This window comes from Macaca thibetana, chromosome 20 (assembly GCF_024542745.1).
Source record: "Macaca thibetana thibetana isolate TM-01 chromosome 20, ASM2454274v1, whole genome shotgun sequence".
In the NCBI taxonomy this organism is placed as follows: domain Eukaryota; kingdom Metazoa; phylum Chordata; class Mammalia; order Primates; family Cercopithecidae; genus Macaca; species Macaca thibetana.
In genome coordinates this window covers 35,754,665-35,774,880 of record NC_065597.1, presented here as the reverse complement: position 1 = coordinate 35,774,880, position 20,216 = coordinate 35,754,665, and the positions used below count along the sequence as shown (strand labels likewise).

Sequence of the window (20,216 nt, the reverse complement as noted above, 5' to 3'; positions counted from 1 at the left end):
CATCAGCCAAAGCTACAACAGTTTCCTGCGGCTTAAACTGTTAAAAATTCTATCAAAAGCTCAGACCACAGAAAGGAAGGATCCCCAGGGAACAGTATGCCTATGAATAAGATCCCCCAAACTCATAGGATTCATCTTCCATTAGCTCTGTGGGGGCACTAAAACCCCTGTTAAGCTTGTAATTTTGTGCCCAATATTAGAAACCACCGGATCCTAGATGCAGCCCTAAACCTGAAGGGTAGTGACCAGCTGTTCTCTCCACCTCCTACCAAAGCCTGAAAGGTTCATCATGGTTCCAGGATAATGAAGGAAGAGTAGAAGAATTCGAGTTACAGGTCACAGGCTTATGTTCAATTACAGCCTTTTCTAGTCTGATCTATGTGATGTGATGTTTTATGTTATATTGTGACTCCCATATCTTAGGTCTATATTGTTATCTACGTCCAACAGACTCTAAGCGTTTCATGTGCACCATCTCTAATCATCACAGCAACCCTGAGGTAAGTACTATTAATATCTATCAGACATTAGAAACTGAGGATAGCCCTGCCAGGAAATAGCAGAGTTGGATTCAAACCCAGACTGACTCCAAAGTCCATGCTCATTCTACTACATTATTTCACCACCCTAGTCCTGACCTATTTATCTAGTCTCATTCTCCCACTTTCTCAAATCTCAAGCTGCCACCAATTGAATCTTGTTATGAGCTAGTCTACAAAGAAGCCCAATCTGTGTTCTTAGTAAGGCCTCATTCCTGTGTAACTAACCAGGCCTTTCACTTAAGACTATTGTAACTTCATCCCAGCCCTGCCAGGGAGGTTATAGCTCCTGCCCAGGATTCCCCAACCAAGGCCAGTGTCCCCATTAAGACTCTTTTCCATGTGGACTTTTTACAAAATCTACCATGAAGAGCAAGGAGGATGAAAATGAAATTGTATGAACTATAGAAATGTAAATGGCATATGGGAGCATAGATTACTAAGAAATGGAAATAAGGATTAAGATAATCTGGAAAGTTAACACCCATCTAATACGAGGTTGATAAATAATAAAATATACCAACAATTGACACATAAATTAAAATCAGTAAAATAAAATAGCATACATTCCTGAAAGACACAAGGTAGACTTGAACACAAGCAAAAATATCCTCTATTCTTGGATAGGATGATTCAGCATCACATATATATTGGCTCTTCCTAAGTTAATTTATAATTGAACTCAGTTCCAATAAAAATAACAACAAGCCTTTCTAAGGAGTTAGACAAATTGAAACTACAGTTCATATGGAAAAACAAACCTTTAAGAATAGCCAGAAAAATGGTGAAAAAGAGAAACTATGAGGGTGGAGTGGGGAGGGAGAAAGAGCCCCATCAGACAGTCAAACATACTATAAAGCTTCCAAGTTCCCATTTAATCTACAAGTTAAAGAAAGGCTCTTAACTATGATTCAAAACCCAGCAGCAATAAAAGATTAATAATTGTGACTACATAAAACTTTTTGTATGGCAAAATTAAAAAAAACCCACCCTAAGCAAATCAAAAGACTCTGACAAACTAGGAGAAAATATTTGCAGCATATACCACAGACAAGGTGCTAATATCCCTAATAAATAAAGAACTATTAAAAATCAGGAGACAAAGGACCAAAAGTTGAGCAGAAAAATGGAAGGACAACATGAGCAACCACACACACACACACACACACACACACACACACACACACACACATGCACGCATGCACAATCTAAAATGGCTCTTAAATGTATGAAAAATAAACTCATAGAGAAATGCAAATTAAAACAACACTGAAATACCATTTCTCATTTATTAGATTGGTAAAAAAATTTTAAAAGCATGGCAACACATTCTCTTGGGAAGGTTGTGGGGAAACAAGCACTCCCATATACTGGTGGTAGGAAGGCAAGCTGATGCCACCCTTCTGGAATAGAATTTGGACATTATCTAACAAAACCACACATGCACAAAACTTTTGATTGAGTAATTCCACTTCTGGGAATCTAATCTGAACATATACCTCCAATAAGACAAAAATACATATTCTCAAGATTATTCATTGCAATATTGTAATTACTAAATGTTGAAGACACTCTATCTGCCCATTCACAGGACAGTAGTTGAAAAAACTATCATGAAATACTGTATTATATATAGCTGCAAAAAAAAGAATAAGGAAGATCTCTATAAATTGATATAGAGTAATTTCAAACAACAACAAAAGTGCAAAAAGAGTATAGGAAGAGCATAGGAAAGAAAGGGATTTAAGAAAATATCTGTTATTTTGTGCAGAAGAAATACAGGAAGGATAAACTGGTAGCTAATGAACATGGTTACTTTACAGTTGTAGGTGGGAGTAAGGGGAAAAAAGCCATGAGAAATAGTAGTAAGAATAGGGGAGCAACATTCCTCTGAATATACCTTTTTTTTTTTTTTTTTTTTTTTTTGAGATGGAGTTTTGCTCTTGTTGCCCGGGCTAGAATGCAGTGGTGTGATCTCAGCTCACTGCAACCTCCACCTCCCGGGTTCAAGCGATTCTCCTGCCTCAGCCTCCCAAAAAGCTGGGAGTGCCCACGGCCATGCCCAGCTAATTTTTGTATTTTTAGTAAAGATGGGGTTTCACTATGTTGGCCAGACTAGTTTCCAACTCCTGACCTCAGATGACCCGCCCGCCTCAGCCTCCCTAAGTGCTTGGATTACAGGCGTGAGCCACCGTGCCCGGCCTGAATACACCTTTTGTACACCTCGGACTCTTAGAACCATGGTAAAGCTTCATGGTAATACACAGTTTGGAGATCACAAGAACCAGGCTTTCCACTGTCTAAGAAAGAAGTTACAAATGAGGAAAGGAAGCTGGGTGTGGTGGCACACGCCTGTAAGCCTTAACACTTTGGGAGGCCAAAGCATGAGGATTTCCTGAGGCCAGGAGTTTGAGATCAGCCTGGGCAACATAGCTTGACTGCATCTGCCTCTCTACAAAAAAATTTAAAAATAGCTGGGTATGGTGGCACACGCTTGTAGCCTCAGCTACTTGGAAGACTAAAGCAGGAGGATCACTTGAGCCCAGTAGTTCGAGGCTGCAGTGAGTTGTGATTGCACCACCGCCCTCTAGCCAAGGTGATAGAGAGACTGACTCTAAAAACAGAGATAAAATAAAAAACAAATTATGAAAGGAGAATGGCTAGAACAAACCCTGTGGTGTTAAATTAGAATTAGAGGCATCACAAAAACTCATGAATTGTAAGATAGATATATATATACACAGATGGATACATATATCTATATGTATATGCATGCATTTGAATGCATACATGTTTCCTTGTTCTGTCCACTTTGAGAAAGCCTAGAAAAAGGGACACCAGTAGCAATAAGAATATCTGGTGCCCAAATCTTGGTCTCTAAATAACATTTTCCAGTGAAAAGTACAAGGGTTCCTTGGAGAAGTGGCTGGTTCTAGAGCTGGGGGAAACGTACAAATGAGCCTGGAATATCTTGGGGTGCCAGAGAGTAAAGAAGTGCTCAGAAAAATGATGGGCCTGTTGAAAGGACACAGAAGCCAACTTGAAGGAGCTCCCCATAGCTGAGTAATGGCCAAAGCTGACAATCTGAGTAACAATAAAGATGATAATAATAGTATTAGATTATAATCCACAGAATAAAATAGTCATGAGTCCATGTTGATCTAAATAATTAATTAAATAAATAGGGTATAACCCCATCACAAAAAGATAAACATTGAATGATTCCTCTTATATGCAGTATCTGGAGTAGTCCAATTCATAGAAACAAAAAGTAGAATGGTGGTTTCCAGGGACTAGGGGAGGGAGAAATAGCAAGTTAGTGTTTAATGGGTATGGATTCTCAGCTGGGGAAGATGAAAAAGTTCTGGAGATGGATGGTGGTGATAGTTGCACAACAATGTGAATGTACTTAATGCCACTGATCCATACACTTAAAAATGGTTAGAATGGCAAAAGTTATGTTATATATATTTTACCATAATAAATTTTAACAATATTTACAAACAAATAATACACAGGGGGAGGAAATAGCTCTTACTTATAGTAGAATTCTAACTAATAAATACAGAGAAAATAAGGCAAAAATATCAAATCTCCAGTAGGCAAACATCAGAGTACTAATTGCTGCAGCAAAAACTACTGATGGATGTTAAAATTATTGGGCATATGATAAGAAACAGGATATTTGCATAGAGTCAAAGTCTCTCCCCCAAAGGTACTTACTAATTACAAAGGGAAAAATCATAATTTTTAAGTAGAGAAACTTTGCAGACATCTTAGCTATGTGATGAAATTTGCCACTGGTAAGACATTTTGACATGATTGACACAGCATTAATTCTGTGATACTCCTGCTAAAAGGCATCACCTAAACCCAATCATAAGGAAACATTAGACAAACCCAAACTGGGAAACATTCTACAAAATAACTGGTCTACAAATCTTCAGACACATCAAGATCATTAGAGTTAAAAAAAAAATCTTTCATACTGAAGGGGATTAAAGAGATTTGACGACTAAACACAACACATGTTTCTGAACTGGATCTATTTTCTATAATGGACATTATTGGGACAATCAGTGAAGCTGTAACAAGATCGGAGGATTAGGTGGTAGCAATATATCCGTGTTAATTTCTTTATTTTGATGATTGTATTGCAATCGTGTAGGAGAAATGTACGTGCTGGAAATATACACTAAAGTATTCTGTGGTAGCAGGGCAACAGATCAGCAACTTATTCTCAAATTGTTTGGGAAAGGGAAGTTACTTGTACATAACTTGCACACAAAAATTCGAGAATGTTTCAAAATTAAAACATAATAATTATTATAAAAAGATAGAGGGCCAGAAAATATAAAAGAATGGGAAGAGCTCCAACATATATCTTATGTAATTCCAGAAGCAGAGAATAGAGGAAGGGTCAGAGAGGCACCATCAAGAGAAATAATGGCTGAGAATGGCCAAAAATTTTCCAGGCTGAGGAATAAAGAAAGACATGAGCCCTCAGACTGAATGTTTATATCAGTTGCTGAGACAGAAAAACAAAAATAAATCCACCTCTAAGCATATCATATTGAAAATTCAGAACAGCAGGGATAAAGAGAAAATCCTAAATACTACCAGGAGGGAAGACAGATTACCTACAAAGAGCCAGTCATTAGACTGAAAGCTTACTTCTCATTGGTAAATTGACACCAGCAGACAGTGGGGAAATAGCTCCCAAGTAATAAGGGAAATAACAAGAATTGTATATGGAGCAAAACCAGTGTTTTTCTGACTGTAGTAAGTCATGAAAGGATATACTTCAGCAAGAAGAAAAATGAACCCAGAAGGAAGGAGTGGGATATAAGGAGCATAATTAGCAAATAAATTAACAAAATATATCAGTATATCTCTTTATGTATTGGTTATTAATAATAACAACTGATTTTGTGCCTTCTAAAATAGGTAAAACTAAATTCTACATAACAATAAAATGGCAGATTAAAGAAGGGACTCTGGATAACTTAAGTTTGGTAACTGGTAAATTCCTTGTTTTGTTCAAAAGAAGAATAGAGAAACTAAAAAAACTATAGATAAAGTAGAAAGCTTAGAGTATATGTTAAAAATGTGAAGAAATAAAAAAATAGAATCTAAAGTTGTCAAACCACTGGGGTAGAGGCAAGGGAAGGGATAATAAAAATGTATAAATCCAAAACAAAGGAAGAAAGAGTGAAAAAAGAAGTAGGTAAAAAGCTTGATAAATAGAAAATAACATAAGATTGTAGAAATAAGCCTAACTATGTCATTAATCATAATCAATGGACACAGATTAAACTCAGTTAATCCAGAAAGTTCCCATAACTATGGATAAAAAAGCAAACACCAGTGACGGGCTACTTTCAAGAGACACCCCTAAAACAAATACGGAAAGATTGAAAATAAAAAGATGAAAAAATATAGACCAGGCAATACCAGCCCAAAGAATTCTAGTGAGCAATATTAACAGCAGATTAAATGGAATTTAAGGCTAAAAGCATTATCAGAGATAAAGAGCTGCACTTTGAAATGATTTTTAAAAGTCTACAAGAAATATAACTATCATTAACTTGTATGAATCTGCTAATACAGCTTAAGCATACCTAAATGAAAAACTGATAGAATTACAAGGAAAATTGGATAAATTCACATTCGCAGTGAGAGATTTTAAGACAACTTTCTCAGACAATGATAAATAAATCAGATGAAGAATCAGAAACACAATTAACAAACATGATCTATTGGGCTTATACATCAAAAGAATACTACACCCCCCAAAATAGAGAATATACGTTTTTCATATGTATGTGGCATAATTACAAATATTAATTGCTAAGTAGCAAAGTAAGTCTCAACAAAATTCAAAAAATCAATAGCATACAGTTTGCATACTCTGCTTATCACAATCTAGTTAAATTAGGACCAAACAAGAAAAGAGGGTAAAAATGAAAACACCCCTATGTTTGGAAATAAAAATTGCATTTTTATACAATCAAGAATTAAAGAGGAAATGATAATGGGATTGTAAAAGATTTAGAACTGAATTAACAGTGAAAATGCTCATTCTGAAAGTGTTCTTTTAAAACTTGTAGTATGCAGCAATGCCAGCCCTGGACTTTTCCCCAACCTATCACCCAACCCACTGACCTGGAGCCAAGGCTAACAAATTTCCTTTCTGCCTATCTTCAGAATAGAAGAGGGGTAGATATTTTTTCCAATTTAATCACTGTATGGGTCATTTTTCAAGGTCCTGTACTTATCCTGAAGATCTTCAATCCAATTTCCCACTTTGCTGGCGACCTCAGCTTTGTCTCCTGCTCCCCATTTAAGGTCTATGAAAATTGAAGCTCAAAGGATGAAAACAAGGGGATCTGAGGCTTTCCTCAACTTTCTCTCCAGGTTCACCATTTATTTTAAGATTAAAAAAAAAATTTATTCAGCATTTTAGAAGTTTCAAATTGGGAGGCTTTCTTGGGATAACTAGTCTACCATTTTGTCCAAAATGGAGTGCCACCCTTAGGCATATTACCTATCCCCTCTGTGTCTTAGTTTCTTCCTTATACAATGAGGATAAGAATAAAATCTATAAGTTTGGTGGGGGTAGTCAATGAGGGACTGCATGAAAGCCCCTGGCGCTAGTAAGTACTCAATAAATGCTGATTATTAGAAGCAGCAGTTGTAGTGAACTTAATGCCAATAAGGAGAGTACCAAAAAAATCAATATTATAGAACAATCTCATCTACGAATATAAATGGGAAATTCCTAAGAAAAGTTAAGCCAATGAAACCCAGCAGGGTATAAAGAATACAAAATGGCTAGGTAAGTTTATCCCAGGATGCCAAGATAGTTCCTCATCAACATATATTTGTGTGTGTGTGTATATATATATACACATACACACACACACACACACACACACACACATATATATATATATTTGACCATACTAAAATTAAAGGAAAATACTACATGGCAAGATCATCCTAATAGTCGATGCATAGAATTTAATCTTCATTCATTGTAATTACTCTTATGAAAGTAGGAGTAACAGAGACCTCCTCAATCTAATAGAGTAACTACATAACACCAAAAGCAAACCTCAGAAATACAGATGAATCTGCAGAAGGATTTCCACTGTAGTCACAAAACACAGAAATCTACTTTCACCATGATTATTCAACATTATACTGGAATTTCTAACCCCGTGCTATCCAATAGAAGTGTATTAAGAGTTAAGAACTGCATAGGCATTTTTAAATTTGCTAGTAGGCAGATTTTAAAAAGTAAAAAGTACCAGAAGTTAATCATAATAATTTATTTTATTTAACCTGATATATCCAAATTATCATTTCAACATACAATCAATTTCAAAATTATTAATGAGATATTTTACTTTTTTTTCATTTTAAATCTTAAAAATCTGGTGTGCATTTTATACTTCCAGCACAACTCAAAGCAGCTACATTTCAGATGCTCAGTAGGCACATAAGAAAATGTACTGAACTTCATATGTAGTCAGGGAAAAGCATCAGGTTGGCAAGCATTAAAAAGTCTGAGAATGTCAAGTATTGGTAAGAAGGAAGATTCTATATTGTGGGTAGGAGCACCCTACCATTTGGAGAACAATATGTAATAAATTTGATGTAGACAATATTCAGTCCAATAATTCCACATCTAGATATATACTTTAGGAAAATTCTTCCCCAAGTGTGTAAATAAATACTTTTGATGGATGTCCTCATAAGCTTTGTTTGTAATAGGAAAAGTTATTGGAAACTCTAAATATCCATAGGTAGAAGAAGGAAAGAGAACTTGAGGTGAACACACACAACGGAATAATACACCACAGTTAAAGTGAACTAAATGTATATGCACTAAGATGGATCAAGCTCAAAAAAAAAGGAGAATTTGTATATTATGATAGAATTTATGTCAAATTTTTAAAATGTATAAAAGCTACATATATTTTAGGCATATTCTATAACTAGTAAAAATATAAACGATATAGTGGATGGCTACACAGCATAATAATCATAGTGGTGCCTCTCAGAAAGAACAGAGGGAAGGAAATGAAAATGAGAAAGGATGGGATCAAAGATTTATCAGTAAAATATTACTTTCTTGATTAAAAAAATGAAGCAAATGTAACATGTCATCTGGAAATTTTATTTGATGGCTACATAAGTGGTACACTGTATTGTCCCTAGCACTTTTCTGTATTTTTTAACATTTCACGATTATAATCATATAATGCTTCTTGCTATCTGAGTATCATGGATGAAAAATTCTTACTTGCTACACAGACTGAGTCTTTTCCATTGAAAGGAAATTTAGAGGAAATGAAGTCCTACACATGAATGATCTGTGTGTATACCAACATATGGATGCACATGCGTGAGTGACAGGTCCAGTCTAGTATCTAGATACTTGATCTGTGTCTAGAAGAGTGTCTGGAACATAGCAGTGCCTTAATCAGCACTGAGTCCATGAATGCATGAAGTGTGTTGCACTGGTAGACGGGACCTTCAAGAGTCAATTTGCACCAAGGGAGGTTTGCCACGCTTGTGCTGTGATTAATTAAAACCATGCACTTGGTTTTCCAGATACATTCAAAGGATTAAACTGGCCATGGGAGGCAGAATGCGATACCTGACCCAGATATTGATTTTTGGTCCAACTGGGGTCTTGGCTTTATGGAAGGAGAAAGGGTATCTAGGCTACAGAGGAAGTGCCTTTTTCCCCATGTTACTCTGAACACAGCAATTCCACTTTGGTAGCCAAGTGACAAAGCATGTCACAAGCTGTCATGAGCAGGAGAGAGTTGGAGGAAGGATTTTTCCCTAAGTCCGCAGACACAGCATGGCTTTAGTTCAGCAAGGACTCCAGGAGACTCTGAATTATGGATTTGCCACAGAAAGCTGTTATGTATCTCTACTAATGAAGCTCCATGGTAACTTGACCTACCATTATATAGGTTTCCATGTCTCCAGATCAAACCACTTTCCCACATAAAACACGTATGTACCACTAACGCTGATCTAACAGCAATTTATAGGAAGACAGATGAATAGATGAAAGATAACATTAGATTAAGATAGATAGATAGATAGATAGATAGATAGATAGATAGATAGATAGAACTCCTTTTCCCTGAGAGTTTCACTCTATTAGATAAATTTAGCTGCAAAAGGATTGAACAAATATGCCAAAACTCATGAGAATTCTCTGTTTTAAAAAAAGTAAGATCTTCAGGAATGTTTTTGCAATTAACTATGCTCCATGTATAACAAACCTAAATACAAGAATTGGCAACCAGACCTACAGATACTGTAAAGAAGGGAGTGCTGAGCACTTCACATTGTCTTTTGGCACCAAGTTAAAAAGACCAGGATGTGGTTTCAATTTTGGATGTACTAATTATGTTTGTCAATTGTGAGTTTTGCTTAATTAATTAGTCATACAAATTTAGCTTGAGTTTTTTTTTTTTTCACATCTAAATCATTACTATAGCAATTAAAAAGCTGCTTTGATTAGCTCCTTTCACAGTATGTAGCACAGCATACTCTTGTCAACTTCCTTTTGACAATCTAGCATTTGGGTACTGTTTGGAGAAAATATATTCTATATGTTTGGGGAAAAATAAAAACCAAGGCAGGAAAGAAGAAAAGTGGCCCAGCAGAAGATAAGTCAACAACTATTGCCACCATAAAATCAGTGAATACAGACTGGAAATTGTAATAACACATGTTCAGGAGGAATACCCAGGGGTGGAGTGAGAGAGTGCTGAATAAACCAGGGACATGTTTCTTTTGGAAAATTAAGATGGGGAGACGGTAACAAAGATAAGTCTTTGACTCCCAATCAATGTCAAAACCTATAAAATACTATAGGAACCAAGCTTGTCTTTGTCTGGGACACCTAGCCTGATTCTCATAATCACAAATAAAGGCTATGGGTAGGGGGCTTCTGCCACACGAATCTCTCCCCATGGCCATTTCATACACTAACAAGCCCAACTGTCAGGGACATTGTGTGATACTAGGTTGAATTTCCTCTTAATTGATACATAGGCGTTACCTTCCCTATGAACCACCCGTGGATGCTGTATCACTCTCTTTTCTGCAGAGTGAGAACTTGACACATAGTGGGATTTAATATATTCCCCCATACCACACTGAAAATTAGAAGCAAATTCAAGAACAAATACAGGATTTTAACTTCCATTCAGAACAATCTGTCAACCAAACCTTCCCATGCTTGCTCCTCACCATTAGCCCTGCAGGCAGGATGATAGCAGGCAACAGCTAATAGGTTATTATATACCCATGATGTTTATAAAACACAGAACCAACAGCAATTATTTAGAGAATATAATGCCATTTCTCATTTTAAAGTCATCCCTAAGGGTAATAACTTTACGCATGTGGTATGTCTCAAAGGGTCGCCAACATCTTTAATAGAATCCAACTGTGGAATAGAAAAAATATTTCATCTAAGAAGTGGATCCTAGCTGTCAAATAAAAAGTCGCTGTTGAATGCTGTAAAGTACATTTTTACACCCATGGAACTCAAGGAAAAAAATAGAGTTAACATGGATAAAGGGATTTTAAAAGGCGAGAGAGGGAAGAGTTTCTTCAGGAGTCTCCAATGACAAAAATGTGTGCATTTTCTGAGACCTCCAGAATGAATTACTAAGGTATCCTCAAACAAAAGTGGTTTTGCTATTCAGAAATGCATATGTTCGAAATAAAGAAAATTAAAAATTAAAAAGACATGATTCAGATTTTGCAGTTTTTTTGATACCCAAAATCCTACAGCACTCTAAAAAAATTGAAATTAATTTTCAAACTTTACTCAATAAATTTGTCCCCCAAAATATCCCAAATAAGTGCATATTTGGATACATGTACATATATATATGCTGAATATATTCCTATTAAATTCTCATATATTTAGGATTTCTCAATATGACTGGTGCTGGATGAGTCCTGAGATCCGGCCCACATCTTCAGGGATCTCCTTTAGCAATTATGTGCACACACACACACACACAAACACACACACACACTCTCTCTCTCTCTCTCTCTCTTTTTCAATTTTCTGTCCTTCTGGATCCCTCCCCTGTGCATATTGATAAACTCATGCCTCCCACTTCAGCATTTTCTCAAGCAATCATGCTCTCCCTCCTTCTGCCTTCACAGCCATTCTCCTAAAGGAGATATCTATTCTCACCATCTCCACTTCCTCGCCACTTACTCACTTCTCAGCCCACTGCAATCTGGCTTCCACTGAAACTGATCCTGCTGAAGTCACCCAAGCCTCTCGATTTGCCAAATCAAGTGAAAACTTCCCCCCGTCTATTTTACAAAGTCTCCCTGAATCGTAGACACTACTGATCTCTACCTTCTTGAAACTCTGCCATCGAGATAACACTCTTCTCTGTCTCTCTTGCACTCTCTCACTGTCTCTCACTGTCACCCCGGCTCCCTCTTTTCAGTTTCCATCACTGCCTCTTCCTCCTCCAATATCTCCCTAATTGTTGAATGTCCCAGAGGTTCTTCCTTACCCTCCTCTCTTTCTCCTAGATTCCTTATGGCAGATGCATTCACACAAGCCAGAAGCCTGGGACTTATCCTAACACAATGTCATCTTCATCTCCATATTCACCTCAAGTCTTATTGATTTTGTACTTTCATTTTCTGCCCAGCCTCTCTGCTCTTGAGCCTACTGTCCACACTGCAAACGGAGAGAGATTAAGAAGTAAATCTGGTCATATCACTCTCCTGCTTACCACCTTCCAGTGTTTCTCCCTCACCTATTATTGTGGATTTATAAGTTTTTTAAAAAGGAATCTTTAGGCCTGGTCTGTAGCTCATACTTTTGATCAGAGCACTTTGGGAGGTCAAGGCAGGAGGATTGCTCGAGCCCAGGAATTGGAGACCAGTGTGGGCAACACAGTGAAATCTCATTTCTACAAAAAAAAAAACAAAAAACAAAAAACAAAAACCTTAAAAATTAGCCCAGCATGGTGGCGCTTGCCTGTAGTCCCAGCTACTTCGGAGGCTGAGGCAGGAGGATTGCCTGAGTCTAGGAGGTCGAAGCTGCCATGAGCCATGATTGTGCCACTGCACTCCAGTCTGGGTGACAGAGCAAGCCTCTGTCTCAAATTTTAAAAAAGGAATTTTTTTTTTTGCACTGGGAGGTAAGCTCTGTGCAGGTTATGCCCGCAAAATGCTTGGCACCTAGTATGTGCTCAATAGACCACTGTTGGGTAAAATGAAATCTTACAATGAAGTCCAACTTGAAGCATGCACACAGTAAAACTGAGAAATTCCCATTAAGACAAGGGTAGGAGCAGAATCCTCCCTGCTTGCCCTGAACATACCCCACCAGTACCCCAGGTACCTCTGTGAACCCGCTACTGATCTACGGCATATCTGGAAAACCAGAAACCCATGTGATAAAGTGTAAGCTTCCTAGTATGGGATAGAGACCCTTGACAAACTAATTTCTACCTACCCTCCAACATCATTTCTGATTGATCTCCGTCTTTGCCCTTCACTCCAGCCTTGATAGGCTGAATTACTGCCACGCCTGGACATGCAGGGCTTTGCACATGTGGTTCTTTTCTGCCTAGAATACTCTAACCCTCCTTGACAGCCTAGAAAACTCCAACTTACTCCTCAAAAGCAGCTCAAAGGTGAAGATTTTTCTGATTCCACAAGCAAAATGTATTACTCCCTTAGTGCCATAAATATACCTCATACATATCTTTATTATAAGTCTTTTCACACTCTGTATCATTTTTTGTTTACAGGTTTACTAACTCTACTGGGCTATAAAGGCACGAACTCTTTCTTATTTATTTTTGAAACCCAGGGATTAGCTAATGCCTAGTACCCAGGAGATACTCATTATATGTTTGTGTAATAAATGCAATTCTACTGGACTGAATCTTTTTTTTATCTCATATCCTTTTGGTAATGTCATTTTGCATGTCACAGTGTCCCATGTTAAAAACTGACCAGTTAATCTTCTACTATCTATGTTTTAGCAGAAATGAATAGGGATGAAGACTTATAGATTCAAATAAATATTTAGAGATAATGTCTTTTTAAAATTTTACTTTAAGTTCCGGGATACATGTGCTGAACGTACGGGTTTGTTACACAGGTATACACATGCTATGGTAGTTTGCTGCGTCTATCAACCCATCATCTAGGTTTTAAACTCCACATGCATTAGGTATTTGTCCTAATGCTCTCTCTCCCCTTTCCCCCACTTCCTGACAAGCCCCAGTGTGTAATGTTCCCCTCCTTGTGTCCATGTGTTATCATTGTTCAATTCCCACTTATGAGTGAGAACATGCCATGCTTGGTTTTCCATTCCTGTGTTAGTTTGCTGAGGATGATGGTTTCCAGCTTCATCCATGTCCCTGCAAAGGACATGAACTCATTCTTTTGTATGGCTGCATAGTATTCCATGGTGTGTATGTGCAACATTTTCTTTATCCAGTCTATCACTGATGGGCATTTGGGTTGGTTCCAAGTCTTTGCTATTGTAAATAGTGCTTGTGAGTCTTTTTAATTGAAATTGAGATGTCTGAGATCTAATGGGTTATTACAACTGTTCTTCTCCTGGGCACTGCTGAAATAATGTCTTGCTTCTTAGGTTTTATATAATAAGATAAATAAGATAGGAAAAACATGTGGGTCATATTTATTCAATATGAGTGAGATCAATAGAGTATAAGAATGTGATCCCTTAGCAGGTTCAGAAGGGGGCCATCTCTTTAATGATATAAAATCGAAAATGAGAAACATCAGATGCAGAAAAGAAAATTTTAGTTAAAGAAAATTTGATAGCAAATTTAACTCAAGCTATGTAAATGAGACTTCCCAGGGAATGAAAAAATATCTTCTCATTCTCTCCAGCTGGTCTCCAGAGTCGATGTTTCTACAACAATAGTTGCATCAGTTTCCTCACAATTCTGTAACATTTGGGTGCTAAATGCAAACCAGAAAATAAAACTCGGTGTGTTGGTCTCCTGGTAGATGATTTTTGTTTTCCACTTCCAGGGCAGTTTTGCAAATCATGTAGTGAAGAATCATATTCATCTTTGATATATATATCTCAATCAGATTATGGTAACCAGTAATTTACCTACCATCTTATTAGCCAAAAATATCTGGTATTACTTAAGACTTCTTTCTGTATGTACCAATGTAATATTCTTGATGTTCACAAAGATGGTATTGCGGGACCCTGAAGTACCCACTAAATCCTGGAAGAACAATGAAATCCCTTGAGTTTCAAATCCAAGTGTACCTTATTGTATGTATTCTAATTCTCTGAAAAATAGGGACTCATGTAGAGCATATATGGTTGTTTGTGTGTGTGTATGTACCTGTGTGTGTATGTATGTAGAATATTTGTTTGTAACACACCCAGTCCACCACCCATAACCCATAATAAAAAACTTACACTAAATCAGTGGTCCCAGCTGGTCACAATGCCTCACACCTATAATCCCAGATATTCAGTAGGCTGAGGAAGGAGGATCACTTGAAGCCAGGAGTTTGAGACCAGTCTGGACAACATAGTGAGACCCAACTCTAAAAATTTTTTAAAATTAGCTGATCATGGTGGTGTGTATCTATCGTCCCACCTACTTGGAAAGCTGACATAGGAGGATTGCTTCAGCCCAGGAGTTCAGGGCTGCAGTGAGCTATGATTGCACCACTGCACTCCAGCCTGGGGAACAAAGCAAGACCTAATCTCTAAAAAAATTTTTTTAAATAAATACGTAAATCAGTGGTCCTTCAAGTATGGTCTAAAGACCCTTGAGGAACCTGGAGAATTTGTCAAGAGTTACACAAGGCCAAAACCATATTTATAATAATGCTAAGACATAATTTGTCTTTTTCATTCTCATTCTCTTGCAGATTTGAGTTTTCCAAAGGTTATATGACATGTGATATTGGAACAGGTTGAATGCAAAAACATATATGAGAATCCAACAGTATTCTACTAAACTAGACATTAAAGAGGTTAACAAAAATGTAAAACACCACCACTCTTCTCATTAAAAGTTTGTTTTGGGAAATATAGTTATATTTCATTAAAATGTCTGATGTATGCTGAAATGCAGTGGGAGAATTTGAGATTTATTGTGCTTCCTGAATCTAAGGATTCATGTCTTCTACCTATTCTGGAAAATTCTCACCAATTACCTCTTTAAATATTTTTCATATCCCCTCATTCTCTTTCATCCATCTAGAATATCAGTACAACATATATGTGTTCTTCAAATGCTCACATATTCAATGTTTTTTATATTTTTCCATTCTTGCAACTCTGTGCTGCACTTTAGGTACTTCCCTCAGATCTTTCCAGTTCGCTAATTCTTTTTACAACTGAATCTATTTTGGTTATTTAAGTATTCCATTGTATTCTAAAATTTGATTATCATTTTTTTATTTTTGGAAGTTCTACTTTGTTTTATAAAATCATCAGGTCATATTTATGTGTGTGTTCTTATTTACAGTTATTCCTGATATTGTTTCCTTAAACCCTTTAAAAATATAAAACTCGTTCTATATTCTCTATCTGATTGCTCAGTTATCTGAAGTTCCTGGAAGTCTAATAAAGCTGTTTTTACTGCTTGCATTCATGCATGGAAATCTGTTTCTTTTGGTATGCAATTTTGGATTGTGAATTTATGTTCAATCAAACCTTTTATCCGTGGGAATTATCTTAAGTCTGTTTTCTGTTGCTTATCACAGAATACTGAACCTAGGTAATTTATAAAGAATAGGACTTATTTCTTACAGTAATGGAGGCTGGGAAGTTTTAGGTCAGGGGGCCACATCAGCTGAGGGACTTCTTGCTGGTGGGGACTCTGAAGAGTCCAAAGGTGGTGCAGGGCATCACATGGTAAGGGGACTGAGTATGCTAGCTCAGGTCTCTTTTCTTCTTATAAAGCCACCAGTCCCTCTCCTGTGATAACCCATTAATCCATTAATCTATGAATGGATTCATCCATTCATGAGGGCAGATCCCTTATGACCCAATCACTTCTTAAAGGCCCCACCTCTCAATATGACCACATTGGGGATTAAATTCAACAGGAGTTTTGGAGGGAAGAATATTCAAACCATAGCAGAATCTTAAGTAGCCTAGGATGAAGACAGGAGTCTTTGGAGAGGATTTGCATTTGCCTCTGTTAGGCACCCAAGGTGTCCCAAGGTACTATGTATTAGAACTCCTATCCCACTTGAGGGCAGGCCTGAGGTTATAAATTCTCAGGACATACTTTTCGTTTTTACTCTGTATGCCCAAGCCAAGCCAGACAATTTGCCTTATTATCTCCTTTTGCTAGTTATTTTTTTCTATCCATCTTTTAGGGCTTGAGGGTTCCAGATTATTGTGAGGATCCTAGCTCCTCTCTACACCTTGCTGGGTCCAAGGTCTTATCTTCATGCGGCTGTTGAACACCAAGCATCTTGATTACCTGCAACTATAAATGCCCCAGGGCATCAGTGGCTTCAATGTCTGCTCCTCCCTTGGTTTTCAGCTTCTTCATTTTTTGATCCCTGGAGATTTGCCTTGCTTTTTTGCAAGCTTAGTTCTATATATGAGATATTTGTTACATATTGTTTAATATTTTAGGTGTCTTTTTAAGGAGATTTCCAGGTTATCTTGTTTGCCATATTGCTCAGGAATATAAACTGATACAAATTTCTGAAAGATGAAATCCATATACCATGCAACCAAGCAATTTTACACAAAGAAATTTATCCTTTGCATGGAAATTTGGCAACATCTGTCAAAATTTAAAATGTACATAATTTTTAATCCAGCATGTCTACTTTCTAGAAATTTATCCTACATATATACTCACACTTATACAAAATGCCATATGAATAATGTTATTTGTTGCAGCAGGCTTTGTGAAAGAATAGAAATTGTCAAATGTCCATCATTAGAAGACTAGCTGAGTAAATTAAACTACTTCCCACAATATTCTGCAATTGTTAAAAAAAATGAAAAACTTCCATATGACCTGATATGGAAAGATGTTTACGGTGTAAGTTGCATGACTTCTTTACATAAAAAATATAAAATATGAGAAGATGTGCTTGTATATTCATTAAAAGCTGAAAAGATACACAATGGTTAAGGTAGTTTCCTATAGGGATCAGGACTAGGCCATTGTTATACAAAACACTGTACCTAAATGAGAAATTTGCTAACTTGAAATTACTTTTACCCATTTATTAATGAGTAAGAAGTACCTTACTACATTATTAGTAGTAGTGTTACTAAAGGCTTTTAAAAATAAAGTCCTTCTCCCCAAAGTGTTCTGCAACTCTTATCATCTACTACCTGCCTGTCATTCCTTACCTGTCATTTAACCTACCTGTCCTCTGCTGACTTTACTAGGACATTCATTACCTAATGCTCTAAATATAATTTTATAGACTGAAATAGATAGATTTCATACTTCCATCTGTCCTGAGAAGGAATGGTTTACAGTGTACATAAAGGAGTTATATTTTAAATGCCACACCACTGCAGAGGGAAAGGAAGGGCTCACTGAGAATTAACCGAAAAGCCAGCCCTATTGCTTTGGCTACGTCACAGTTTGATCAGCAGGAGAGACTGATTTCAACATCTGAGCCCAGCTGTAGCTTCTGGCTGGAACCTTTGAATTTTCAATGAGCTGCTTAATGTCCAAGGACTAGAAGCTGAGTTAGGCATTTATACAGCTGGGGACATCTTCTGGCATGAGTTTGAAGGTTTTCTTTTGAACATCTTCATTCCTTCATATGATGAACTCCTGGAGATGACAGTGCACAGCTTGAGTTATCTGATTTCCCATTAGATTTAGATGTGCAAATATAACAAAGCCCATGTAATTTCATATACATTCATAGCCTTTCACATACTAAATTGCAACTCTCTTTGCTTCATTCTCCTTGAAATAGGCTTCATATTAGTGCTGTGATGAAAGCCAGCCCAGATATTATTCTAAATTTTGGATTATAATTTTCACCATATTGTAAGGTTAGGGCATAAGTTACTTCAGATATCTTTGTAGTAATTGGTTGCTTTGTAGATATGGACTTTTTGTGTTTGTTTGAAAAAATGAAGAAGAAGATCAGAAGAAGAGAGAAATTTTCCTTTTAGAAAAATAATTATGTCCTTTTTGAGTTTTTATTCCCATCAAAGTCCATAAGAGTTGACACTGAGGCCGGGCGCGGTGGCTCAAGCCTGTAATCCCAGCACTTTGGGAGGCCGAGGCGGGTGGATCACGAGGTCAGGAGATCGAGACTATCCTGGCTAACATGGTGAAACCCCGTCTCTACTAAAAATACAAAAAACTAGCCGGGCGTGGTGGCGGGCGCCTGTAGTCTCAGCTACTTGGGAGGCTGAGGCGGGAGAATGGCGTGAACCCGGGAGGCGGAGCTTGCAGTGAGCCAAGATCACGCCACTGCACTCCAGCCTGGGAGACACAGTGAGACTCCGTCTCAAAAAAAAAAAAAAAAAAAAGAGTTGACACTGAGCTCTTTGGAAAATGTAGATATACATAAATAGAAATAGCAAAGATGGCAGTTTCTGAAATAATGTAATCTACAGGCACCAGAACGGAATATTTCTTCATTATTGGCACCCCAAAGTATCTTTCTTTTTTTATTATACTTTAAGTTTTAGGGTACGTGTGCACAACGTGCAGGTTTGTTACATATGTATACATGTGCCATATTGGTGTGCTGCACCCATTAACTCGTCATTTACCTCAAAGTATCTTTCATAACAGTCCTCTTCAATGCCATGAGTTTCCTCATTCTTTGTATTTCTCAATCCTCTAATAAAACGCAAACATTTTAGAAAAGACGATCTTTGGAGGCCATGTTCGGTCATTAAATTCTATATCCATCATATCACTTTCCAGTGTGAGAAGCTGAGAAGGACTTAAACACAAGATAGGTAACAAGAAGGTAGTAGACAAGTATGACAGGGAGGTCCATCAGGGTGGCAAAGGAGGAAGGACATTTAGCAATAATGGACCAATACCTATGCATTGAAAAGTGCTTCACTGAAAAACAGTGAAAATAGAGTTACGAAATAATAGTATCCAGCTATTTAATTTCCTAAATATGGCCAAAGGTATAGTGCAACTGGAAATCATATTAGGAATAAAAACAAATGGGTTTCGTAAAGGAGGTTAGGATTCCAATTCTGCACATACGATGCTCTAAATAAATATGAAACTGTTTCTTACATGACACACATATGAATTCTGGGTAAAATATTAATCCTCCCAAAATTTAACAAATAGCTAAGCTTAAAAGAAAGTGAGAACTCCCCCAGGTGATGGGAATACAATGGGAACATAAAGCCAGGGCAGTAGGGGAGTGCATGGGTAGGCGATTTAAAACCTAGGAACAGGTTCTGGAGCCTGGGAGCTGGGATTTCACCACCCACAAAAGGCTGCTTCGGGATAGAACAGGCTTGTCCAACCCATGGCCTGCAGGCCACATGCAGCCCAACACAAATTTGTAAACTTTCTTAAAACATTATGAGACATTTTTGTGATTTTTTTTTTCAGCTCTTCAGCTATCGTTAGTGTTAGTATATTTTGTGTGTGACCC

At 37.2% G+C, this 20,216-nt stretch overlaps 2 protein-coding genes and 1 long non-coding RNA gene across 12 annotated transcripts in view; 2 read left to right on the top strand and 1 right to left on the bottom strand.

Moving 5' to 3' along the window:
• Positions 1-20,216, top strand: part of LOC126943900 (metallothionein-2) — an 894,508-nt gene that overhangs the window by 401,900 nt on the left and 472,392 nt on the right. Inside the window, exon 1 of one of the 6 annotated variants that reach the window (XM_050773142.1) lies at positions 10,518-10,521. The exons of the other annotated variants lie outside the window; for them this stretch is intronic. The gene's annotated coding sequence lies outside the window, so the exon portion shown is untranslated. Of the gene's footprint in view, positions 1-10,517; positions 10,522-20,216 lie in introns of those variants that run through there. 6 annotated transcript variants of the gene reach the window in all.
• The window catches only part of MT3 (metallothionein 3), an 892,117-nt gene that overhangs the window by 420,645 nt on the left and 451,256 nt on the right, over positions 1-20,216 (top strand). The window lies entirely within an intron of this gene.
• Positions 1-20,216, bottom strand: part of LOC126943937 (uncharacterized) — a 198,248-nt gene that overhangs the window by 133,290 nt on the left and 44,742 nt on the right. The window lies entirely within an intron of this gene.